This window comes from Protopterus annectens, chromosome 3.part0 (genome assembly GCF_019279795.1).
Source record: "Protopterus annectens isolate FY-2018-M chromosome 3.part0, PAN1.0, whole genome shotgun sequence".
NCBI classification, from domain to species: Eukaryota; Metazoa; Chordata; order Ceratodontiformes; family Protopteridae; genus Protopterus; species Protopterus annectens.
In genome coordinates, this window is record NC_056731.1 from 208,499,693 (window position 1) to 208,522,928 (window position 23,236).

Below are 23,236 nucleotides of genomic sequence, written 5' to 3' on the forward strand. Positions count from 1 at the left end.
TGTTGAATTTGCGCTTATGCAGTTACCTTATATTACTGGAGTGTTTGGCTGGGATGGTGTCTGCAGTTTAAGGTGAGTGAGTGTGCGTGGGTGTTTTTGTAACTTGTGCAAGTGGGTTAGGGTAGGTAGGTGGAGGTATGAGTGTGTGTGTTGGCTGTCTGTGATTTTTTTATTTTTTTTTTATTTTTACTGTTTGTGCAATCTCGAAGTTAGTATATATAAGTAGGGGGGTGTGGGGGTGCAGGAGTGCTTGCCCCCCTGGATTTGTGTATTGTAGGTTTGTGTCTGTGTGGTGTTTTGTTGTGTTTAATTGTTTTGTGTTGTGGGTGTTATGGTTTGTGTGTTGTGTGATGTATGCTGTTTGTTCAATGTTGTGGTTTTGTGATTGTGAAGTGTCGGTGTTGTGATAGTTTTGGCTTTATACTGTTGAAATGCTGAAATTTGATATTACAGCATTTCAGCAATATGAAGTGAAACCATATATATATATATATATATATATATATATATATATATATATATATATATACATATATATATATATATATATATATATATATATATATAGATATAATATATGTGTGTGTGTGTGTATGCGTGTGTGTGTTTATATGTATATATATATATAGATAGATGGGTATATTTTTCTACAATGAAAATTCACTTTTTCGAAATGGGAAAGTACATCCCCACTTAAACAAAAGTTCACTTTAACGAAAGTGCAGTTTCGCTTAAGCTCACTAGACCAAACCTACCGCACCACAATGGAGGACATTTAAAAATGGGCTATGTCCTCCACTGTGGTGCGATAGTCATGGACCTTAGGGTTAGGGCAAGGGTCAAGGTAAGGGGATAGCCCTACTAACTATCCCCTTACCCTAACCCGTGCCCTAACCCTAAGGTCCGTGACTATCACACCAAAGTGGAGGACATAGTTCAATTTGGAATGTCTTCCACTGTGGTGCAATAGTCACAGACCTTATGGTTAGGGCACAGGTCAAGGTAAGGGGATAGCCCTACTAACTATCCCTGTTACCCTAACCTGTGCCCTAACCCTAAGGTTCATGACTGCTAGCCCTTTCGGTCTAGTGGGTTTGCGAGAGTGCACTTTCGTGAAAGTGCACATTTGCGTTAATGTGGGTGTACTTTTGAAGTTCGAATTAGTGAACTTTCATTCTTCAAAAGTACACCCAGATAGATATATAAATCTTTCTGTGCTCCAACCACTTCTGACCTATCTCAGTGGTTCATGCAAAAGGATTTCACACAGTGTCATCTAATTGGTAGGTGGACACATACATAGGTAACACAACAGTATTAATGCATACCATGCAAGCATGGAGCAGACCACATACAACAGTGTGACTGATGTTTGTTGCAGGTGATACTAGATACACTCAGACCATGGCAGAGATGGTGTATGACACAGCCTTTGTAAAAACATTTAATGCCATGGAGCATTTATTTTAGCAATTGAAAGAATGCTCCTACTGCCTTGCTACATCAGTTGGGGTGTTGTAATATACAACTATAGCCTTTAGCAGAATCATTGTGTTGTGTGCCATGTATTATAATATGATACCATAGAAACAGCCAGAAAATTAGTAAGCATCTCAGCTAGCCATATCATGCTGGCAGAACCAGCAGTGGAGGACCAGGGTTTAGAGTATGAATATGAAAAGATAGCAATGGTAACTCATGTAAGGCAAAGGTGGGAGCAATTTATTGTGTCACTGGCAAAGAAGTAGCATATAGTCTAGAACAATGAGCCATTGCAAACATCATTACAGAATAAAAGGAGGAATACATTATCCTGTCCAAGCTATGCATGTTTCAGGGCATAGAAGGAACACACCAATGGTGCTTACATGCTCTAGTGATATTGGTACTATTTGTGAAATTGTCAGAAAGAATTGGCATGTCCTCATGTATGATGAGAACATGAAAGAAGTTTTGGGGCCAGAACAGAGATTTTCTTTTCAGAATAATAAATCACTTTAGCATATGTTGTGTTACAGGAATTTTTGTCAACCCTCTCCATTTTGTTCTGAATGGTGTGCTATTTTTCCTTTTCGTTCCAGCCATGCCTGCAAGTATATATTGAGGACTAATCATATCAAACGTCCTGCCTACAAATCCAATATAGACATTGATTTTTATGTGATTGTAAGCATGCCAATGTTATGTATCTTGCTGTATGTCAAGCTTGTAACTTCTACTACATTGGCAAACTAAGTAGAAGATTCAGAGAGAGGATTTTGAAACATATGGACGATGTCAGGAACAACAAAGAGTGCGCTAGCAAAACATTTTTTTTAGAATGTGGAATTGATCATTGTTTCAAGTTTGCTGTACTTGAAAAGTTGACTGAGGGTATAAGAGAGGTGGGGTCCTCAGGAAAAGAATGGAATGTAGGGAACTGTATTGGATTATTAACCTGCAGGCTTACCTCAATCCTGGCTTAAATGATAGTATTTCTTTAAAGTGTGTGCTTCAGAAGCTTGATTTGTTTCATTGAGTTGATTGGTTTATTAGATTTCTATTTTATGAATGCGAGGCTCACGTTGCTACTGATCCTTTGTTCCTTATTTTAATTCAGTCTTAGCATAATGTGTTTTTATTAGTTGTTTTTTAGCTTTTCTGTTGCTGATTGGTGTATACCTCTTTGAAAAGAGCAGTGATTTGTTTGTTTGATGTAAGATCTGAGGAAGCGGTTTTCCATAAAAGCGCTTACCTCTTTTGTTATTAAAAGTTACCATTGTACTATTATACTTTATTTTTTGTTTTATTGCATACACTGCATTCACCATGATGGTCGAGGTGTTTCTCTATTTTAGCATGTGCTTCCATAAACTAGTCACCAGAAAAGCTGTACCTATGCAGGTTAGGAGGTGGGAAGGGCACATTGATCTTTGATCTGCAAAGGTCCTTGTGGTACTGTGTACCACTGGACAGCAGCACTATATTATAGAGTAGGATCGAGAAAGGTAAATTCAGTAGCCAGGTATTTTGCTAATAGGTTGTGGGGAATCAGAAATCACATACCCCAGTGGAGACTTTGAGATGTGTGACTATTGACAATGCCTACTTTGGTGGCCTGGATTTGCAGGGCTTGGTGTCATCTATGACAGGGAAAGTGTAATATTATAAAACTTCAGGTGTATGTACTCTGACAGTGTGACTCATTTCAGAAACCTACAGATCTTCATCCATCCATGACCTGTGCAACATCCATATGCAGACATGGCACTTCATGTGCCCACAGATTATAAAGAAGGTGTAGAATTTCAGCAACACTAATGAGTATTCTAGTAAGGGGTCCCAGATGCTGAGGAAATAAATGGCATCTTTATGATCATGATACCTCAACAACTGAATAAGGCATAGTATGTGGTCATGGCTGACTCTGAAGACATCTTAGCAGCAGTCTGTGTAACCTGTATAGGTTGGCATGTCGCCATCTCAGTCTGACCTGCAGGGATAGACTGCAGGGCAGGTACCATATGTCTCACTGAAGCAAAGATGCAGCCTATATTTGATACCAGAGACTGAACAGCAAGATCTTTTCCAGTGCCCCATGTCACAGTGTAGGTGTTGCACTCCATCAGACAAATGAAACAGCACACTTGCAATCTTAACAATATTATTAGCAATTGTTTATACCTGGATTACAGACTTGCACACACTTTGATTTATGATGAGTGTTGAATCCAGATAAGAGACTGATATTTTGGTAGCAGTGTTGATGTAAACCTCCTCCATTCCTTATATTTGTTTTTTACATCAAAGGCAGTGTTACATGTCAGATGCTATGAGTTGTTAGGATGCATGTGGAGTCTGAGTGAAGATCAGAATTACAATAAGGTAGCCTTACACTGGTAATGTTGTGGGGTTAGCATGTACTGCCACAACGACTGTGATATTGATAATATGGGTTTGCCCCCTTACATTAGTGTTGCAGCCAGTACCCATGTGTCATTGGACTGTGACATAATGTTAACATTGTTATTATCTCATTATGCTGGTCCTTTTACCAGTAGAATCTGTGAAAGCATGATAAGATGATATCCTTGACAGTAATCAGCACATACATATATGCCCATATCCCTCCTGGTTAAGCATAATGATGGACAAAATTATGTATACAATACATGGAGTCAAACCTAACCTGACATGTGGGTTGCTGAAGTTATAATCCACAGGTACCTGAAAATAAAAAAATATATACGTAATGTTCTTGGTAAAGCATTCCTTCCCATCACTCATGCAGTGCTCTGTATCATGCATACTTGCACAGGGTGGTACTAATCTGGTGCATCTTTTGCTAAAACTTATGTGGTCACTACTAGCCCAGGTCTTCATATCCAAGCCACCCCATGTACGATACTTTGCTCAAACTCCCCAGACAGGGTCACGAGAAACTTCTCCATTTCTATGGGCTGCTTCTGTGTTGCTGGTTTGCATCCTGTGGTGGGCATGTCCTTGGCTTTGTCATTCACATGGAGTACCATATCAGTTACCTTTCACCACACCTATTGAATAGACTGACTATTTATTTATTATTTATTTCAGTTTGATTACCGGGGAGGTCCACTGGGCATTGGAGCCCGTTTTCAGTGGAAGCCCGGGGAGAAAAGCTCCAACACAAGGAATTATTACAGTTCAAATATTTTGATTACAAGGTAATATCAATGTACATGCAAAGTTTTAGGAACTGTGAAATACAAAAAATAATTTCAATGAACATGCAAAGTCATAGGCACTCAGAATTACAAATAATAAGGCAGTTACATAGGGAATATTAATGAACATGCAAAGTCATAGGCACTCTGAAATTACAAAAATAATTACAAAGAACATTCCTAGTCATAGGCAGTCTGAATTACAAATATCAGGTAGTTTCAGTTTTGTATTGGGAGAAAGGCAGCCCATGATGAGTATGTTTTACTATGTAGGTCACTAAGTGTAATACATTTAGAAGGGAACAGGAAGAAGAACAGGAGGAGGTTAGTCAGGGGCAAATGGAGTAGAAAGTGTAGGATTTGTAGGCCGAAGAGTGCAGTTGCAGATTCTGTTATGATAGAGGTAGGAGTGAAGCTGAGTTTTGAAGTTATTTAGGTTGGAACATGTCCTAAGTGACAAGGGCAGGGCATTCCATTTTTTTAGCAAGTGTAAAGGATAAGAGAAACTGGCCAGCAGGGTGCTGGGGTTTTTGAACTGTGATCAGGTTGTGTTGAGAAGATCTAAGTGGTCTGAGGGGGGTATAAGGGTGCAGAATATTAGAAAGGGCAGGGCATTTAGAGGGGTGTAGAAGTAGTTTGAAGGCTGTGGTGAGTTGGATGAGGTTGAGTTGGTTGGGAAGTTCAAGCCAGTTTAGGGAGTGAAGGGAGGAGCAGTGATGAGAAGAGGATTTGTCGTTAGTGGCAAATCTAGCAACTTTGTTGTAGCATAGCTCTAGTTTGGTGGTAAGAGAGGATGAAAGATTGGTGAGCAGGGGGGCACCATATAGGAGGGTAGGAAGGAGGAAGGTAGAGGCAAGGGTTGCTCTGGAGTGAGGGGAAAGGAAGTGGTTGTTTCTATAAAGTAGACCTAGTTTTATGTGTGTTTTTTTGATGTTCAGTTGGATATGGGAATTAAATTTTAATTGATCGTCGATTGTGACACCAAGAAGTTTGGAAGAGGGTACGATTTCGATAGGGGAGTTATTGAGGCTGGAGATTTGGAATGACCTTTTGTCAAGAGAGGAAGGATCTAGAGGGAGAGAAAAGGAGAATCTTAGTTTTAGTGGCATTTAGGGAGAGGTGATTTTGTAGCATCCAGTTTTCAGTGGTTGAGAAGGCACTTTGGGTTAGGGCTTGGAGGTCTATTAGGTTAGGGGTGGAGCAGATTAATGTTGAATCATCTGCATATTGTACAATAGTTGTGTTGGGGATGGCCTTATGGAAGTCATTTATAAAGATATTAAATAGTAGAGGGCCGAGTATAGAGCCTTGAGGTACTCCAGTAGGGGTAGGAAGAAAAGTAGAGGTTGCTTGGCCCCATTTTACCACTTGGGATCTGTTAGAAAGGTAGCTGGAAAACCAGGAAAGGGATTCTGAGCCAAGGTTGAGATTTGATAGGTGACTTAAGAGGTGAGTGTGAGAGATGGTATCAAAAGCTTTTGATAGATCTAGAAGGACAGTAGATACTATGTTACCAGAATCATGAGCAGAGTTGACTGAGTGCAAAAAGGAGAGACGGGCAGTGTTAGTACTGTGTCCTGGGCAGAAGCCATGTTGGGTAGGAGAGAGAAGTTGGTGTTGGGTGAGGAATGGCAGAAGTTGTAAGTGGATACATTTTTCTAGGATTTTGGATATAGGGGAGAGAATGGCAATAGGGCGGAAGTTTGTGACTGTACAGTTTTTGCCACCTTTGTGGAGAGGTAGGGTGAAAGCGGTATGCCATAGTTTGGGTACGTAGGATTCAAATAAAGATCTATTGATTAGGATGCTGATGGGAAGAGCAATAGAGTCAGAAGCAATTTGTAGGAAGGCAGATGGGATGTTATCGGGGGCATTGGAGCAGGGCTTTAGTTTATGAAGGAGTTTCTTTATTTGGTCAGTAGATACTGGTTTTAGTTTGAAAGAAGGTGGGTAAGAACAGTTTGAGGAAGATAGAATAGTGGCTGGAGATAGGTGATTGTTAGGGAATGTTTTAATCAGTTCAGCAATGGAAGATGTGAAGAAGGAATTAAATAGTGAGGCTATTTCGAGGTCGGTTTTGCTGGTGTCAGGACATGGGTTGTTTTTAGTGCCAGGTCTGAGGAGTGAATTGATGGAATTCCAGAATTGTTTGGGGTTTCTAGCATGGCTTTCTTGGAGTTGGATGTAGTAAGATTTTTTATCTTTAATGATTTGTTTCTTGGTGAGGTTTCTTAATTGCTTGTACTTAAGGAATGTTTCAGGCTGTTTGAGTTTATGGTAGGTTTTCCAGGTTTTATCTCTTAGGAGCATTAGCTTTTTTGTATTTTTGGTGAGCCAGGGGGAGGTTTTTGCCTTAAGTCTAATATTTCTAGGAGGGGCTAGAGAGTTAAGGACTGTTAAAAATGTTGAATTGAAATAGTGGACAGCTTCATCTAGTGGTAGTAGTCTTAAACGGTTCCAGTTAATAAGTTTAAGTGAGTCAGAGAAGGAGGTAGGGTTAAAGTTAGAGAGGTTTCGAGTGAGAATGTAGTGGTCTGAGTGGGGATGGGAGGAAGTAGCTCGTATGGCATAAGCAGGGAGGTGGTCTCCTAGAGGGTCTGGAGAGGTGTCAGATTTTATTATTTTGTTTGGATGAGATACGAGAATCTAATCAAGTATGGAGCCAGGAGGATTAGCTTTGTTTGGTCTGGTAGTGAAGTTAATGAGTTGGGAGAAATTAAATAGGTTGATGGATATTGAGGGGTTTGGGTTTGAGATTTTACTCCAATCGATGTTTACATCACCTAAAATGAAGGTTTCTAGATTAATATTAGAGGAAGTCCAGGATAGGATGTCTTTTAGAGTATTAGTATTGTTGCCTGGAGGAATATAGAGACAGATGATGCAGATAATGTTGTGGTTGTTCAATTTTAGTAGGCCAATTACTAGTTCAGTGTTATTGAATGATGGGATAGGGTTTGGGTATGGAGTAATGGCCAAGAGGTTGGAGTAGACTAGAGCAGCACCACCGCCTCTTTTATTTGGTCGGTCGCATCGTAAAGAATGGAATCCTGGGGGTAGGAACTCAGAGTCATTCATGTGAGGTTTTAGCTAGGTTTCAGTGATAGCTGCTATATCAGGGGAGTTGTGGTTGAGCCAGGCATGGAAGAGGGATAGTTTATTGTTTAAGCTTTGGGCATTAATGGTAAGGAATTTCAGTTGTTTGTTAGAGGATTGATTGTAGTTGTTAGGGGGGTTTGTGGGATGAGAGGTAGGACCTGGGTTGGGGTGAATGTCTCCAGCTAAGTGAATGATTGTGGGAAGGGGAAGGTTCTTTTTAGTTTTATTTGTAGATGGAGGAGGCTGGTAAAAATGTGGTTTACATTTAAGGTTTGTGTCTGGTGTGAGAAAAAGTTTAATTTTCATGAAGAGTAATGAGAAGGAAGGAATTAATGAAGTGGATATGTTGTGGTAGTGAGAGACAGGGTGGTGTAGGGGAATAAGAGGAGGAGGGAGTAAGTGGATATGAGTATAGGAAGTGATGTTGTATAGGGAGGTTAGAAGGAGAAGGAACGAAGACAGTTGAAGGGTTTTGAGAGGAAGGGATGGCATGATGGTAGTGGTAGGAAAGTAAGTTGAGGTGAAGGTGAGTTTGTAAAATTTTAGGGGGAGTGGTTACAGGGAAGATTGTAGGGGGAGTGGTTACAGAGAGGAAGGGGAGAGTTTAGGAGAGATTGGATTGGTTGGAAGAGAGGGGAGGGAGAGATAGGGGGAGATAAATGTAGATGTACTGGGGCGGGTGGGATTTGGGGGCAGAGTAGGGGAGCGGAGTGAGCCCGTAGGGCGAACGGAGCGGGCCCAGCCAGGGGGGCTGGATGAGAGCAGGAAACCTATCAGTGGACTGCTGAAGTGCTGAAAGGTAAGTACTGGGGACAGGGGATTTAGCAGAATGGAGTGAGCTACAATGTTTTAAAGTCAAGTATTGATAGAAAAGTAAAGAGAAGGTAGAGCTTGTATAAAGAATTACAGAGATGAGAAACAACAAATTGTGAGAAATTGAGGATAAAGGGGGGAGGCCGCCACCTAGTGGATAAATGTGGTAGTGCACCAGTAGTTCCACCGAGGTAGATCCCTAACAGGGCTAGTTAGAGGGAAAAAGGGAACTAGAGAAGAAAGAAAAAATTAAATACGTAGGTAGGCTGCTGGATTTCCTGGTAGGGGAGCTTACTGAACACCTAGTCGGCCTTTGGGTATTTACATAATACAGAGGTTTAGCAGCCGTAGTACATACTTTCTCAACCTTCTAGGAAGGGCTTAGTTCTATTCCCATACAAGGGTTGAAGCCGTGGAGTTTGTTGTATTATGTTTTGGGTGTAGGTATTCAAGCCAGGCGGAGACGCAGAGGGTATTGTTGAGCGTAAAAAGTTTCTCAACCTTCTAGGAAGGGCTTAGTTCTATTCCCATACAAGGGTTGAAGCCATGGAGTTTGTTGTATTATGTTTTGGGTGTAGGTATTCAAGCCAGGCGGAGACGCAGAGGGTATTGTTGAGCGGAAAAAGTTTCTCAACCTTCTAGGAAGGGCTTAGTTCTATTCCCATACAAGGGTTGAAGCCGTGGAGTTTGTTGTATTATGTTTTGGGTGTAGGTATTCAAGCCAGGTGGAGACACAGAGGGTATTGTTGAGTGGAAAAAGTTTCTCAACCTTCTAGGAAGGGCTTAGTTCTATTCCCATACAAGGGTTGAAGCCGTGGAGTTTGTTGTATTATGCTTTGGGTGTAGGTATTCAAGCCAGGTGGAGACGCAGAGGGTATTGTTGAGTGGAAAAAGTTTCTCAACCTTCTAGGAAGGGCTTAGTTCTATTCCCATACAAGGGTTGAAGCCATGGAGTTTGTTGTATTATGTTTTGGGTGTAGGTATTCAAGCCAGGCGGAGACGCAGAGGGTATTGTTGAGCGGAAAAAGCTTACTTGTGTTGCCGATGCAGCTCCACACTAGCACCAGGATACACAGCAGCCAAAGAGGGATTTGCTAAAGGGACTATGGCCATCCAAGGTATTCATGTCTTACACAACTCCCTGCCACACCTCGTCCCAATCCATTTTGTCCATGGCAGCTTTACCCAACATAACCATGCTGTTTAAAAAGAGGTCCTGCAGTAATATCTCTGTTTCATATTTGCTGAACTGTTTCAACCACTACCTCTCTCAGGGGTCCATGTGTGCTCTGTTTCCATCCATCCTCAACCCCTTTTCCCATTTTGCACATGGGGTTGGGGGTGTCACTTCTCTAGTGACAATCAGCTTGAGACAAGGTTTATGCCACCAGGTGACTATCCCTGCCACAGCAGTTCATTTACATCACTCACTCATGCACACACTCTCACCTACGGCCAATTTAGAGTGCAATCCATCTACTGCATATCTTTGGAATGTGGAAGGAAACTGGAGCACCCGGAGGAAACCCACATGACCACAGAGAGGACATGCAGACTCCGCACAGAATGCACCCCAGCTGAGAATTGAACCGGAGAACTTCTTGCTGTGAGGCAATAATGCTAACAGCTGTACCACCTCGGCCACCCTTCCCCATCTGTGGTTTACATGTCAGTGAATGAGTGCATTAGGCAATCTGTGGAAGTCATCCACTATGACCACTATCTCTAATCTTAAATTCTACAACAGATTAGTAAGTACCAGTATTGCTCTTTTTTAATTTCTCCAAGTCTTTTGGGTTTCTAAAACCATAACGGGAATGGACCCCATTTCTAAGTCAAAGTACGATTAAAGTTCATGAAATTAGTATTGTTTCACTCTTTGATGTTAGCCAAAAGTGCTCAACACCTGCAATGTGCCCAGTAATGACTCCTTCTGCAATTCGTACAGTGTTACATGAACTGGTAACATATCTAAATACGATTGTAAATTCTTTTTTATAAGACCAGTTGCTCCTACTACTACTAGAACTGTCTGGGTATCTTTCTTCCACATGCCTCTCATTTCTGCCTGCAGATCCAGGTACTTTATGACTTTGTGTCTCTCTGTACGCAAGACACTGTAGTCAATGGGTGTGGCGATTTCAATGATCAATGCTACTTTTGTCTTATTTTCTTGGACCACTATATGTGGTTTTCTAGCATCTATCTTTTGAACTGCTGGTATTGGGTGATTCCATGTGATATAAACTATTATTTTCTTTGATTCTTTGTGGCTCATGTTTCCACTGTTTTTCAACCACTTCAATACCATAATATTTGCACAATCTCCAGTGTAACAGTCTCGCCACATTCTTATGCCTTTCAGTATACAGTCCCTCTGCCATTAGTGTGTCGCAACCAGCAACAAGGTGTCTGACTGTTTCCAATTCAATTTTACAAAACCTACATATGTCTGCTTCTCCCAAATGTTCAATGGACTTTGTAAACCAGCATGTATGTAGCCCACTATCTTGGTCTGCCAATATTAACCTTTCATTTCTTGATGTGAATTCACCTCTCCTTTACCATTCCTGTGTTCATTCTTGATCAACATGAGGCTCTTCCAGATGTCTTCTACACTTGCAACTATATTTATGTTTTTTCCACATTTCTTGCCTTCTCATCTGGTCCTTCACCTTATATTCTTTCTTTTGTTTTTTAGCACATTCACTTGCTGCCTGATTTTTATCTACTTCTGGTATAATTTCCATTCCTGCTTGACGTCTATATGCTTCTGCTAAATTAAGCAGAGGTGTCATCTTAAATTTATTCTCCTCATGTTTCATAACTTTCACTACATTTGGATCCTGTGAGGTCAGCAGATATGTGTGGAGTTTCATGACTGTAGATCTATACATGTAATCAATTTCAAGGAGGCCCATCCCTCCTTCGGAGTGGGGAATATATAATCTTGGTATACAGTGATTTTTATAAATCATTTGGTAAGCATGAAGCATCCTTCTTGTTTTAATATCCAATCTATCCAACACTTTTTGGGGCCAGTCAGTCACTCCAAAACTATAAGTTAGGACAGGAAGAGCAAATTGATTTATGGCTTGGATCTTGTTCCTAGATGTCAGTGCTGTTTTCAGGATTAATTTAAGTTTTTTAAAGTACTCCTTACTTAGCTTTATTCACATTTGTTCATGTTTTATTGCCGATCCTTCATCAGTTCCCAACTATTTAAACACTCCCTCTTGCTCAAGTTCTTTTATATCACATTCTTGTCCCAAACTTATGTTTTCCTGGTGCTGCAGTTTTCCTTTTTTAAGGGTTGCTTTTCACATTTATCAAGACCAAATGACATTCCAATATCATCTGAAAACGTTTTGACAACCTGCAGCTGTGTTTTCAGTTCCTCATCTGATGAGCTATACAGTTTTAAATCATTGGCAAAGAGAAGATGAGAAGTCATTAAACTTTGTTGTTTTCTAAAAGCCAAATTGTAGCCATGGCCTAAGCTGTTAAGTAAACAACTTAATGGATTAGTGGCAATGCAGAATAGCAATGGTGACAGAGAGTCACCCTGGAATATCCTCCTTTGAATTTTTATCCCTGGGATAATAATCTGTCCTTTATCATGGCTTAATTGCGAAGTGGTATGCCACTGTTTCATGGTTACTGTAATGTAGTCAATCGGTGTAGGGTGTATCTTATACATTTTTAAGCACTCTTTTATCCACAAATGTGGAATACTATCAAATGTTTTTTTGTAGTCAGTCCATGCCATACTTAGATTCTTCCCCTTCTTACAGTTCTCCACTATAACTTTGTTTAACAACAAATGATCCTTTGTTCCATATGACTTTCTTTTGTGCAGTTTTGTTCTACTGCCATAATTGAGTTTTCTTCTAAATGAGTATAAACTCTGTCAGCGTCAATTCCCATGTATAGTTTGCACATTGTTGGAAGACAAGTTATTGGTCTATAAGTTTTAGGGTAGCTTGCAGGTTCACTCTTAAGTAAGAGCATTGTTTTTTCTGTTGTTAACCAGTGCGGTGTGTTTTCCGTGGTGCACATATAAATAGTTCTTACTCATGGCTAAGTCCTCATGCAAAGAAGTTAATACTTTGAGCCAAACATTAGGTACTGCATCTGGGCCTGGGGTTTTCCAGTTAGAGGTTTTTCTCAACTTTGTTTCAGTCTCTCTGGCTGTTATTTCAACCCATTTCATATCCTATACTTTTAAATTCTTAGTCTTTCTTTTACTTCTTCTATCCATTTAGCATCTTTGTTATGTTCCACAGGATCTTCATAGATACTTCTCCAAAATATATCTACTTCCTCTTTATTGTTGTGCAGATCACCCCATGTACACTCTTACATAGTGAACAGGACCTCCATAAATCCCTATCTGCATCTGCTGATTAGGACATTGCGGTGCTACACATACCCTATTATACCCCTCCTCTTTCACATGTTACCATTTCTATTCCACTTTTTAGGACTCTTCATATTTTTTATTTCTTGTCCTCTTCTAAATGCTCTGTGTCCATGGTCTGCTCTCCCACAACAACTGGACATGATTATGCCATGCTATTGTGTTATGTTCTCATTCACATATACCCTATGATATCTATGTTATTGTTACTGCCATCCACCTCAGATGCTGACATTTCTTGGTAAATTATTGGTCAAATTTTCTGCCTTCGGTATTTTATATCTACCGCAGCAGAGTTACTTTTGTAAAGTGCTATATTACATGGAGTTTTATCTGCAAGAGATCTTATCCAAAATAGTTCTTACTTTTATAGGACAAATAAGGGCCTTGCAGCACAGATGTTACGCTAATGAGTCAGTTTAGTGCCAGAGTATCTGAATCATGTCTAGAACACAATGCACTACCTAAACTAGGTGGTTTTAAGTGTGCTTAACATGGCTCTTGAGAAACGCACAGCATATGTGCCCCTGCAGCACTGCAGAACTGTACTGAAAGGTCTGGTGGTGCCTTATTACTGCACTATGTTGCTCATTGTGTAATATTCAAATGTGTGGCCATGCACAAGAAGCTATCATTTTGCTCCTCGTTTTGTTTTTAATTTCTCCAAGTCTTTTGGGTTTTTAATACCATGATGGGAATGGACCCGATTCCTACTTCAAAATATGATTAAAGTTCATGAAATTAATATTTTTTAATCTTTGATGCTTGCCAGAAGTGCTCTTCACAGCACCCGCAATGTGCCCAGTAATGACTCCTTCAGCAATTCATACAGAGTTACATGTATCTGTAACATATCTAACTACAATTGGAAATTCGTTTTTATAAGACCCATTGCTCCTGCTACTAATGGAACTGTCTGGGTATCCTTCTTCCACATTGCAATCATTTCTGCATGCAAATCCTGGTATTTTATGACTTTGTATATCTCTGTACGTAAGACACAGTAGTCACTGGGTGTAGCAATTTCAATGATCAATGCTACTTTTGTCTTCTTTTCATGAATTACTATATCTGGTTTTCTGACATTTATATTTTGAACTGTAGGTAATGGGTGATCCCATGTGATATAAATGTCATCATTTTCTATAATGCTACATGGCACAATGTTTTTTAGCTACTTCATTATTATAATGTTTATCCCCAGTACTACAGTCTTGTCACATTATTATGCCTTTCAGTATACAGGCCTACAGATGGCTGGTGTCCAGTTGTCCAGCCTGGGCTACCTGGGATAGCTCTGTTGAAAGAAAGCTGGACATAAAACCAATCAACCTGTCAAACATGAATTAAGAATTGCCACACTTAATGTGGGTTCACTGACAGGATGCAGCTTGGAAGTGGATGACATGATAATACAGAGGAGGCTGGACATCCTATGTATCCAAGAGAAAAGATGGAATGGCAGTGCAGCAAAGCCACTCAGCTTGGGATCCAAAGTCTACTACTCAGGAGCGGGGCAGGCTAGAAATGGCGTGGGAATTGTGGTGAGAGAGAAGCTTCAGAAGAAAATGAAGGATATCATCAGAATTAGTGACAGACTCATGGCAATCAGACTCCATTGTAAGGATAGGGCGGTATTGATACTCTCATCCTGTACCCCACAGCAGGGTTGTGATAATGAGGAAAAGAGTGCATTCACACAGCAGCTGTAGGACCTACTAGACAAACTACGGCAACATTAACTGGTGTTGATAATGGGTGACTTGAATGCACATATTGGGACAGACAAAACAGAATATAAGAACTGCCTAGGTCCACATGGGTGGGGCAACAGAAATAAAGAAAGAGAGGCCATTTTTGACTTCTGTCTAGCAAATGGCTTGATAGTAGCCAATCCATGGTTCAGAAAGACAGACAGTGACAAGATAACATACAAGAGTAGCCAACATGCAACTCAGATAGACTTCCTCCTAGTAAGGAAAAGACACTGGGGTAGAATCAATGATTGTAAAATCATCCCCAGTGAAACATTCAGCCCAAATCATAAACCACTGGTTGCCGCGATCAGCTGCAAGCAGTGGTCAAAGAAGGCTCTAAGGTCAAAGGAGACCAGGCTGCTCATGATGATGATGATACAGTCTGCCATTAGTGTATCACAACCAGCAACAAGAGGTGTGACTGTTTTCAATTCTGTTTTATAAAACCTACATTTGTCTATTTCTCCTACATGTTTAATTGACTTTGTAAACCAACGTGCATGTAATCCACTATTTTGGGATGCCAGTATTAAGCTTTCATCTTTTGGTTTAAATTCACCTCTCCTTAACCATTCCTGCATTTGATCATGATCAACATGAGGTTGTTCCAAGAGTTTTCTGCACTTGCAACTATATTTATGCATTTTCCACATTTCTTGCCTTCTCATCTGATCCTTCATCCTTATATTCTTTCTTTTGATTTTTAGCACATTCAGTTGCTGCCTGATTTTTATTTACTTCCAGTTTGAAGTTGGGGAGAAATGGCTCCTGAGGGTACTAATAGCAGTCTGGGGGGAAAGGCATATCCCAGATGACTGGAGAATAAGCATACTCATGCCAGTGTACAAGAACAAAGGGGACATCCACAACTGTGGGCAGTACAGAGGCATCAAACTCCATCACATTGCATGAAAGTTCTGGAGAGGGTGATTGATAAACAGATACACAGAGTAGCAGGATGTAATATGGGAGATGAGCAGTTTGAATTCAGATCAGGATGCAGCACAACTGACCCAATGTTTGCATTGAGACAGATACTTGAGAATAAGCTAGAGATGAGGAGAAAGTCCAACTGGGCATTCCTAGACTTGGAGAAAGCATATGACAAGGTCCCAAGAAAGCTGATCTGGGCAATACTGTGGTGGTTTGAAGTCTCAGAAACTTTGGTAGAATTAGTGCAGGCTATGTACAAGGACCCAGTGAGTCAAGTACGAACAGTGTTCGGTTTCACAGAGGGGTTCCTAGTGGGAGTGGGTGTACATCAGGGTTCAGCTCTGAGCCCACTGCTGCTCATACTGGTGATGGATTACATTAGCAAACAGGTTGGAGGGGACGGATCAACAAAGCTGCTGTATGCAGATGATGTGGCAGTACAGGCAGACTCTGAACTAGAACTTCAGCAAAGGATAGGAGAATGGAATGCAAATCTGAAGGCACATGGGATGAAACTAAACACAGATAAGATGGTGGCAATGGCAGCAAATAGGGAAAATCAAAAGAAGCTGAGAATAGAGATAGAAGGGAAGATAAACAGAAGGGAACAGGTAAACAGCTTCAAGTATCTGGGAGGGGTGGTTGAGGAGAAGGGTAGTCTGAATGAAGAGGTCAAAGCTAGAATCAGAGGGGCTGCAGCCAACTGGCAAAGAGTATCAGGTGTAGTCTATGACAGAAGAATGTCAAAGAAGCTGAAAAGTAAGGTGTACAAGACAGTGGTGTGACCAGTACTACTGTATGGTACAGAAACCTGGGCAGTAAAGGCAGAACAGTTGAAGAAGCTAGAGGTGATGGAAGTGAAGTGCCTGAGAAAGGTGTTAGGATGCACAATGTGGGACAGATGAAGAAATGAGGACATAAGAGCAGAAGCTAAAGTAGCTCCAATTGCAGAAAAAATCAAATAGAACAGATTACGGTGGTTTGGGCACATGTGTAGAAAAGGAGCAGACAATCTGGTAAGGAAGATTTGGGACAGACAAGAATAAGGTAAGAGGAAGTGAGGACGTCCAGCAAAGAGGTGGATGGATTGTGTGAAAGAAGATCTGCGACAGTCAAGCATGAGTGTTGAAGAAGGCAGGAGTGTGGCACTGAACTGAGAGAGTTGGTGACAGTTAAAACGATACCCCAACCCCATGTAGAAAAATGGGGGAAAAAAGGGGGCTGATGATGATGATGATCCAGGTTAGTGACTGATCAGGGCGGCATATAAATAGTTCTTACTCATGCCTAAATCTTCATGTAAAGATTTTAGTACTTTCAGCCAGAAGTTAGGTACTGCATGTGGGTCTGGGGTTTTCCAATTAGGAGGTTTTCTTAACTTTGTTTCAATCAATCTGGCTGTTACTTCATCCCATTCCATATTCTGTACATTTAAGCTTATTAGTTTTTCTTTTACTTCTTCTATCCATTCAGCATTATTGTTGTGTTCCACAGGATGTTCATACATATTTCATCAAGATGTTATCTACTCCTTCTTTTTTTTTTTTTTTTTTGGTGGTGTTTCAGTTCTTTTTGCCTTGTTTCCTAATTCTCTACAAAATGTTTTGGGTCATCAGTAAATTGCATATTTTGTACTTTTTCTTTATATTTATCTGCATATCTTCTACGTTTTCTGCCTGTGCTGATATTTTTAGTTTATTATTTGTGATAGTGCACAATAGAGCCTGATCTGTTCTGTTTCTGTGCATTGCTTTTATCACATCTATTTTTCTGAGTATTTTTGTTGCTCTGTTCCCTCTTCTATTATCTTCTAAGAATGACACTTTTTATTTTAATTTCTTTATAGTTTTCTCTAGTCAGTATTTCCATGGTGGTATTTGATTTTTCCCCTTTTTTTCCCTTGCTGCCCTGTGTTTTTCTGCTAAGACTTTATCTGTTATTAATTTAGATGCATAGTAATATATCCTATTTACTTCTGTTATATCAAATGAATTTCTATGAACAGTCCTAATTACATTGTTCATTTGTTTTATCATACTTTTATTTATTGAGATTTTATTGACTTTCTGTAGTCTATTTCTTTCATTGATGTTAATATGTCTGTCCATCTCTATTAAATCAAGCAGCTCTTCAGATTATTTTCTTCTAAGCTGAGGGCACATTCTTTGGGTCTATATCAGATTGTCAAACTCTTAAAAGTTTGTACATCAAATGGTCAACACCATATGATCGAACTTTTAAAAGTTCAAACATTTCAGTGGAGATTTCTGTACAGTACGGAATGGGAAGATTTCCCTTTTCTGCACTGTAGTGTAATCTCGGAGTTGGTATATTTAAAGAGCGGGCAGTGTGAGGTGTGCAGGGTGGCTTGCCCCCCTGCTTAAACCGTTCAGGTAGTTTTTTTTTCTTTGTTTTTTTTTATTACATTTTTGAACTTTTAAAAGTTTGATCATATGGTGTCGACCATATGATGTTTGAATTTTTAAAAGTTCGATTATGCAATATAGATGCATATTCTTTGTTCTCCATTTCCTGCAGAAATTCTACATAAAGTTCCAGAGCATCTTCCTGTGCCACATTCTCTTCATTTTCATCCCGTATCATCTGTTGCTCTTTCATATGGAACTCACTGGCCAATCAATCCACAACACTGACTGCATCAGAGTTGCCACTATTGCCTGTTCCTTCCCTTGATGTGCAACTCCAACTGAACTTTTGTACTGGTTTCCTATGGAAGGTTCCAAAATATCTTCATATAGCAACTGATCAGATGTTTCCTGCCCCACTGGTTTCTCCCTAACTTGGGGATCCATTACTCTGTTCTCCTAGGGTGTTGTCAGGGTTTGATTTTCTACAGTAAATCCTTCACTTTGCAGGTAATCCATAACCTCAGTTTCTGTTTCTTTAATTTCTCCACTGCAAATCCTCTTTTCTACTTTTCCTCTTTGTTTTCTTACTTATTTTTTTGTATTGTGAAATTTGTCATATCCAGATGCCTCTGCCTGTATTTCTTTTCAGATATCTTCAGTGCTGCTTTTTTGCATTGATAAGTTATTAAATCTCTTTTTCTTTCCCATGTCCATATTTCTTCTTCAGATGTCTCTTGCTCCTTTTGTTTCTCCTTACTTGGGGAACTCTGTTCCATCATGCTGTGATATAAACTGTGTTAGACTTTCTGCATTAAATCCGTCACTTTGCAGGTATTCCATAACTTCAGCTTCCATTTTTAACTTTTACTTTACTAATCTTCTGTTCTATGTCCCCTCTTTGTGATCTTATTTTTGTATTGTGAAATTATCTGGATGCCTTTGCTTGTATTTCCTTATGAATATCTTTGGAGGTGCTTTTTTGGTATTGTTTAATTTGGCTGTCACCTTTGCATAAATATTGCACCGTACCAGATCTCTCATTCTTTCCCATGTCCATATTTCTTTGTTATACCTTTCAAAAATCTCTAGATTTTGTTCTTTATATTTTCTCACCTCCTCAATTGCTTCTTTTTCCAAACAGCGCAAGGTTTCTTGGTCTACAGAATGTTTTCTTAAATCTGTTGTATTTAATGAACACACATTTTTATTTGAAGCTGCTGATAGTTTTTCTTGTGCAACTATTTCTTTCCTCTAATTTATCTTTTAATCTTTTTGTACGTCTTCTGTCTGGAAACTCTGGGCTTCCTGCATAATAGTAACAATGTACAACTTCTTTCTTATCCTAAATAGTCCACTATGCCATCTTTATGGCTCTTTTTTTGGCCTATCGGTTTTTGTTAATTTTGTATAGACTACTACTTCCTTCTACAACAGGGCCTAGCCTCATTGAAGGAATATTTCTGTGTTCTGAGTATTCTACACTGTCATTTTTCCATCACTGGCACCAGTGCGCCTACCAGGATCGGGCACTTTTTTCCTGGGTCATTTGCATCCAGCTATCCTTTTTATTTTTTAACCTACTTCTGTCCATGATATATGCTGTATAAAATACAGTTTATATATCATTGTCATTTTGATGAGATTTTGTGAAAAACAGGATCCACCTTGTGAAAGTACTCATCAAGACTTAAGGATGAATTCAATTCCAACAATACTACTCTCCTTTGTTTGCTGATTTATCACCTCTCCATTTGGACTCCTCATCTCTACCAGTGTAGTAATGATGCTGTAAACTGTAGGAAGCTAACATGGTGTACCAGAAAGAACAAGATATTCTTATTCTTCTCTCCCAGGGACTTATCTATTAGCTTGTTGGCTCAGTATAATGGTTCCTTAAGTATGGTTGATGACTAGCATGAGATTATCAAGATAGAGAGTAATGCAATTTGCATCACCCATTTTGGTGAGCAGTGTTAGCATGTGTACAGTGATCTGCAGTAGCACCACCTTGATGAGCTTCAGTAACAAGCAGTACAGTTTAGGAAAAGAGTGCACTAGGCATTCACCATATTTTTGTTGTTGTTCTTCTTCTCATTTTGTATTACCTGGTATACTATGTATTTAGTTGTGCATACTTACTTTTACAGTGGCTAATGAGAGAGAGGGAGGGAAAAACAGAGAGAGAGAGATAAATATTGTGGGATGTCACACCTTATGTAAGATAGGTAAATGAGAATGCATATGCCATGTGTTACTCTCCATGATATAACTACCACTGTATGTGTATCATATATGTGTATTAATGTGATCTCCTTTTCTTGTTCTTCTGCAGGTCCAGTTGAAGTCAAGGTCATAGAGTAGCAGAAATAACCTCAGAATAAGCCAACAGATGTCTCTCATGCTGATTACCCAAAGGTCACTATAAGTAGCCAGGTCTACCTCTCTTGAGGGGGACAGAGGAGACCTGGAGGGATCACTGATGACTTCTTTGGGCACTTCTAAGGAAGAGAGATGCACCTCTTCTGACAGTGGCATAGAAGCTTTTATTATCATCTCCTGGCATCAGTTGTGGTGGCTGGTGTCTTCTGAGGTACACCAACCCTGGACATCTGACTTACAACTATAGAAAACCACTTGGCACAGCTTGCTGAGTCCTACAACTGGCAGGTCCTGATCACCAGGCTACAGGAAGTACATCTGCCTATTACAGATATGAAAGATGGCAGGGCAGTACCCTCTCTGCCAGCTTGGCATATATCACCATCTCCCCATCCACTGTCAGTCTGTGTCCATCAATTATCAAACCTTTTCTATAAATGGAAAGAAATACTATAAATAAGTCAACAGAGGCAAAAAAACTATCATACTAGGAACTGCAGGAGACTATGAGATTTACAGCTTGGAGGCAACGTAAAAATTCATAAAACATTTAAAGTCTAAAACTTGAAACAGAGATTGTGGATAAAGCAGCCAACCCAATATCTAGCATTGTGCACATAGAAGATGGAAAGCTGTTGTAAAAGAAATATTAGCCATCTGTGCAAGACAGATAAACAAAAGCTAAATGTCCATAAAGATGATTAACCAGAAGAGTCATAGCCTTTGTTGTTGCAAGATAATAGACTTCTGAGCATTACAACAGCAAATAGTTGCAAATACATCCTCCTGAAATTGTGTCTACAAATAAAATTATAGGTCTTCAAGGACTGTACAAAATACAAGTCCAGGTATCCATTCTTAAATTTTCTTTTTAAATATCATAAATATGGTAAACATTTAAAAATGCCATAGAAATATATAGATTGCTGTATAGTTAAAATGATTCTAAGATCTGAATGTTTTCATTATTATAAATGTGTTTTCAGTATGTAAAAAATATAGATGTATACTCAATTCGTCTTGAAAGTTCTAAGTTGGAATATAAATCTCATGGATGTTAGACCACATGCCTTTTTCTGTGTATTACTCATTAAATCTCCCAGCAATGTGGTTTGGGAAGTATGGTATCCGTCTTCCACTTTGACTAGGGCTGACAGGAATATCTAAGGCTGCTTTATAGCAAGCTAGAAATGTTTGTTGCATTATTTTTCTTATTTGCTGTTTTGCTAGGAAATTATTTCCCTAAAGAGTTTAGGATATTCGTATCCAAAACATAAAGTTTAGTGTTTGCTGTGGATAAATGATATCTCTGCACAACGTATATTCCTACCGTCTGTCCAGCACACTTTACTCTCTTTTGTTAATGGCCAGGACCATCTTTCTATTTGTAACTCTGAACTGAGCAGATAACACCAACAGATGAAAGACTTTTTTTTTGTTTTTAATACTAATTATTTATTTTTCAAATACATATAGTTTCTTAGCTTCTGGCCATTCACATATGCTCCATTTATATTACCACTGCATGTGACAACAGCATCCAGCTTGTGCTTCTGCTTTTTGCCAGATGTTATCATTTGCCCCCTGTTTATATTGGCAAGCAAAAGCATTGAACTTTTCTGAGACCATCATAACATATTACAACTTTTATTTTAGTAGTCCTTAATAACAAAAAAAAATGAGCTTCATTCTTAGTCTTAATATATTGACTCTGCTTTATTATTGCACTGCATAATAACAATGTTTTCACTCATCTGAGCTCACTCTTTTTGGTTTCTGCTATTTCTGTTCACTGACTAAATTTCCATCATTCCTGGAATTAGCTATTTATGTTGTAGCAGTAAAACCCACTAAAAGCCAAACGCATTTTATAGCTGCATATCCCAGTATCTTTGTCTGTACAGAATGTTAGAAGTTAGAGAGACATTGGCATGTATATGTACAGACCACACCCAGACCAAAATGGCAAGAAAAACTGCCGAGTCCCCAACATTTTATTTACGAACAATACATACCTACTACTTTATTTTGAGGATGTACTCTTAATGCTATCAGAAACATGCGCTTTTTAGTTTGATATGGCATCAAACCTATAACAATAATTAATTGTCTCTGGAATGAATATTTTCAACTTTTACATGTTATAGTAGAAAAAGCTGGCATAAGAAAAGTAATATTTTCAGATAAAAACTCAGTATGCAGTTTATACCTCTCAACATCTCAGCACAAGATATCTGGCCAAAGACAGAAATAATGGGGGGACAAGGGCCTAAAAATAGGGACGTATTTTAAAAATCGCTCCTATAAACTTAGAAAGTTGCTAGAATACCAGGTTTTGAATTATTGTTATGCATTTTCTGAATGATATGAAGTCTATAACCTAAATATCTGTCATTATTTACTATTGTTTACTGACTTCCAACCTCAGTAGGTTTCCAGGCAACCACGAATTTTATGAGGAACAGACCTAAAGTATGAGGCAGAAATCTGGACAACCTGTGAAGATCTAGACAGTTGAGAGGTGTGGTGCCTTTTTCTCTTGTCTTAGGACACTGAATATCTGTCTATAAGTATGTTATAGGGAATTATTCCAGTCTTTCTCTAAAACAATCACATAAAAATGTTAAACAGAAACAGTTATTTTGTTTACAAGCAAAGAATAAGCACAGCCCAAAAATGTTAGCATTTGGGTTTTTCAATTAGCAAAACTGGTCAATAATTAATGGCTTAAAACAATTGGCTGACAAAGAGCAAATAAAAACAAGACAGTAATAATAAATGTAC